This window comes from Montipora capricornis, chromosome 9 (assembly GCF_036669925.1).
Source record: "Montipora capricornis isolate CH-2021 chromosome 9, ASM3666992v2, whole genome shotgun sequence".
Classification (NCBI taxonomy): Eukaryota; Metazoa; Cnidaria; class Anthozoa; order Scleractinia; family Acroporidae; genus Montipora; species Montipora capricornis.
In genome coordinates, this window is record NC_090891.1 from 40,807,926 (window position 1) to 40,812,925 (window position 5,000).

Here is a 5,000-nt window from a genome sequence, read left to right on the forward strand (position 1 = left end):
ATGTCGCATTCAATTAGGGTAATCGAATTTTCGATTGTTTGGAACAAAAGCTTTACACTATAGCTCAGCTAAACAAACAGCCGCGCTCGAGAAAAATCGACGGCTCCCGCTTTCTTCTCTTCGTATTTCATTTCGTTTCTTTCTTTGCTTTGAGTGTGATTTTTTTGCGCATTTAAAACAAGTCTCGTGGGAGCGATTCCTCAGGACTCCGCTTCATGCCTCGATAACGATTGATTAACATGGTCGGTGATGTTCGATTTTTACTTTATTTCCATGATCTTGTGTAAATAATTAACATAAAATACCCAAAAAATGCATCCGATTGCTGGCTGTAGAATGAACTTGGAATTCTTCATGCTGCTCACGGCTGCATCACATTGTTCGAGTTTCCCGTTCATCCGTTTGCGGCTCAACCTCGTACCCAGGACTTTACCATTCAAAGCGAAAGGAATGGACCTGGAAACGAGGTTGTTTGGCAACAGTCTCTATCCCAGCCTCTCAACGACGTTTTGGAAAATTAAGCGTGGAGTTAGTTAATTACCTTCACATTGTTGGCCACAAGAGTCCATCTTGTACTTCGGCGCACTCTCCCCGCTGATCCTTTGATCAAGTTTCTCATTTCAGGCACTGAATGATGCCGCTCGTTTTGAGAGTCAGTGGGTAGAGCCAAGGAATCCTTTTTCGCTGCAAAGTCTGAAGATAAAAATGTTGATCACACATTATTGCACAGATTCCACTTTATATCAATCCTGAATTCTGATGTCTTCAAGACACTAAGATGAACACACATTCGACGTATTAGAAAAAGATCTTTACTTTATATAGCCGAAAACAAGTGATGATGATAAACTTTATGATAAACATTATTTTAAATGTCTGGTCTTCTAGCGTAGGGAAGGGATTTTTCGGGCGCTGCTGACTGTTGACGTTTGTTTTTTTTTTTGTTTTTGGTTTTTTTTTTTTTTTTTTGCTGAATACCAGTTTCATTAGAAATCCGCAGGTCATCTCAGGAAGGAGGGGTGAGCACCCCCTACACCCTCCCCCTAGATCAGGACCTCCCACTAATTCAGGACTGTGCACACAAAAATCAAATCAACTCAATTCAAATCAAATCAAACAGTGCAAATGAGCAAAGTGCTCTGCTTATTGGGGACTGAGACTGTTAATAAAATCAAACGTTAATCTAAAAGGTTAAAATCAGCCCCCCGGAGCAGGGACTTGTTGTGAAATCTTAAAACCTTCAAACGAGAGAACAATATTGTCGCAATCGATGTTGAATAGACCATTTTACAGTTGTGTGCTTAGTTTCCTGGCCTTTGAATGAAAGCGAGGCTGGAGTTGACTTTGCTTGATGGAAACCTCACTGCTTTTCTTATGTAAATTCCTACTAATTAGCATGACAACAACATCATTAACATAAGAAAAACAGTGAGGTTTCTATCAAAACAAGGTCAACTCCAGACTCACTTTCATTCAAAGGCCAGGTAATAGACCTGCAGGCATATTCATGCTTGCATGCCCTCATTTTAATGAACAAAACAAAAGACCAAGTCTCCTGAGTATTATCACATGATCTGTATTGGGAAAACAAAATGTACAAGCCGAAAAGGTCTATTAAGCACACAACTGTAAAATGGTCTATTGACCGTGACAGTGCACAACCTTTTGTTTTCGCTTCGCACGGGTTCGCAAATTAATTGCGCATAAAAAAAGATTTGATTGGTTATCTTCTCGAAAAAAATGGTGTGTTTTGTGCACCCTCACGGTCAGCAATACAGCAAACAACATGCAACAAAAAGCTTTGTCAAGTTTCATGATCATCTCAATGCATTAACTATGCTCGGAGGAATGAATGTATGATGCCCAATCTGCGGATCGGCTTGCCTGAACCCGCGAGAAAGAACTATATTTATACGATTATAAACTCCCAGGCCAGGATAAGCCGCGGCTTGAGAAAGCCGTGAACGTAGATTGTGTACCATTTATAAGGGGTGTTCGCGTCTTATGTAAGCCGCGTCCAGAGTAAGCCGCGGCCTATTTTTTCTCGTATAAACGGCCTAATGATTGCTTATAAAAACGTCCAATTATAACGTACAACGAAGTATTGGCACGAGTGAAAATGAGTTTAGAAAAGGATGAATTGCCACAGCTCGAAAGGACACTCTCAACGCCTAGAAATTTTCTCAGTTACTGAGGGAACTTTTTTGGTTCGCAAACTTCACCAAGACTCTTAACGTTGCGGTTTGCGAACACCATCAAACGGCTCTTAACGTTACGTAACCACTGCCAGTTGACACTTTTAAAACACTGTTCCGCCACAAACGTGGTTTTGCGGGCATTCTATTTAGTTTCACCACGGTGAAAAACTTCCAAATATAATGTACAAAGTATTTCTTCAATGAGTGAAAGGATAGTAGTAGTAAAAGATAAGTTATTACTACACTAAGTTCTAAAGCACACTTCTTAACGCAGTTTCTAGAATTCTTTGATTATCTCCTTGTTTTTTTCCTCCCATTTATGCAAATTAGATATCTTAAGTTAACAAATACTTGAAGCATTCCCGCTGGATTTATACATTTTAAATGTTTGCTCAAACGTCGCATAAACAATAAAGAATAAGACATAGTGTTGCAAATGAAACCTCTTTGAGTTTTACCAATCGAAAACCAGTTATTTATTCACCACTGTTCTCCTTTGTTCGATTCGCCTTGTTTGTCGTTTAGGCAAAACTTGTTTCAGTTGTTTATCTCACTGCATAAAGTACGTTGAACTAAGCAGAAGTATTCGGGAACTCGGAGTATCATAAATGTTAGCATTTAAAGACTTACCTTCAACTGAAAAGTCATGGAAGGCATATAGCGGATTTAAAGTTACTCCAAATTTACGCAGACGGTTTGGGGGTGGAAGATTTGTACTATTCATGGCTCAAGCAAAGGCCAAAGTGACTTAAACAGCTATTGTTTATCTTGTGAGAAATTCTCGCATACGAATTTGTCTTTGCAGCGCTTTCTTGTGCAGTCTTTCAAATACGGTTCTTAACGATAACTTTACTAATACATGAATGCCATGTCATGGCCGAGACAGTTGGGGGTTAAAGTCGAGGGAAATTAATGTCGTCGATTGCTAAGAGACCAGAATATCCATAAATTTAAAGTGCTAACTTAGTCAAGTGTGGAACAAACTGTTATCACAAACAACTTTTCACCCTTGGATAGGCGTCATTCTCAAGTGGTCTTAAGAAATTTGCGGTTTTGTGAAATTGTCGTCTGAGTTCAAGTTTCAAAAGAATGATCAAATACTAGATGGACTAGTTATTAGCATGCAAACATACCTGCCATAACGCCTCCAAATACATAGCCACTGGAAAGAGAAGGAAGGTCGTGTATCTTCAGTTCCATTTTCTAATCGTGTTATTCCTATCACCTATCCATTTTCATGCAGGCGATCAATTAAAGATTACTTTGAAAGTAATATTGAAAAATGCTTTTGGATCAGTAAGCCACAAGTCTCTAAAAGTCTCTAAAAGTCTCTTAACCTCTCAAGCGTTAATGAAGCATCAAATAAAAGAATTGCTTTTATTGAGTCAGTCGAAATCATTCCCTAAGGGAAATAAAAAGCATGATTTGAATACTAGTGCGCCGGCTTTGTGGGAAAGGTTTTGAGAGCATTAAACCTCGTCTTTATGCAACCAATAAAAATTTACCCGATCAAAAATGGAATTGAGCCAAATTGCTTTCAGTACTATTCTTGTTGAGATTCGAAAACTACACGAAAGACGAAGTAGCCGTAATATGAATTCTTTTCAATAAACCAATGGGGCATTTTAGGTCCTTGTCGTGGTACAACTTGTTTTATCGAATACCGCATCTTAAAACAAGGCAGATCAGAGCGAGCAAATAGTAATTATATTCACGTAATCAAACTTCAATATCTTTCGGTGCGGGTTTGCTAATAGTAAGAGACAACGAAGTGTGCTTTTTCATTTGTTGAAACTGTACTGTACGAATAACTCAATCAACTCATAAGGTATAGAGCGCTCAAAAAGTCCCCTGCGCTTTGAGTGATATTTGCGGCTTTTCTCATGCTCTTTAAACCAACCCTTCACTATCTTCGTAAATGGTTGACTAAGAAAAGAGGATTTGGGGTTCATTTTGGTTGATTAACCCTTAAACTTTAACATTCGGTGATAAGTTAAAAAAGGAAAAAATACTCGTGCTGCACGTGCGGCACGCATTAAAAGAATAGAGATACGAGAAATGGCAAAGACGTCACTTCAAAATACAACTCTGTACTGGCGCGTGAGGTCTTTCGCGATTACGTCGTTTAATATGGGCGATTACGTCGTTTCGTTCGGTCTTAAATAAAAGGTAGAGCAAGAACGATTCATTGTTGTATGCCCACGTTGTCGTTAGGGGCGTAGCGAAGAACGTTTCGAAACTAGGGAGTTGGGGTCATGCTCCCCCAAAAAATTTTACAATTTGGGGTCCGACTGTTTCCAAAGGACATTTCAACAAAAGAAAAGCGAAGGAAAATGTTAACCATCGGTTGAGTTTTCAGCAAGCTGCAACACAAACAGCTGGTTTACGAGCAAACTCTATTATAACATCATTATCATAACCTTTCCTTCAAAAATAACCGAGAACTGGGCACCGGTGATGAGACTGACACTGTAGGGGCCTCGGAGGGCTCTTACAAAGTACAGAAAATATTCTTTAAAAAATCCTACAAATTTCTGAAGTACGCACTTGTGTATTTGCGTAAAGGACGCTACGCCCCTGAGTTTGACGTTGTTTCTGTATAGCACGTGGGAAAAATGTACAGAAGTGTGCGCTGCACGTGCACCAGGACCATTTCTCCTCAGCAAATCCAATTGTGAATGAAAATCCTCTGCGTTGATTGGTTGAACTTGACTTGATTACATATTACACTGTAATTACCTATAAGAGGTTTTTTTTCGAAATGATAATAAAAATAATAATAATAATTTTATTATTTGTATA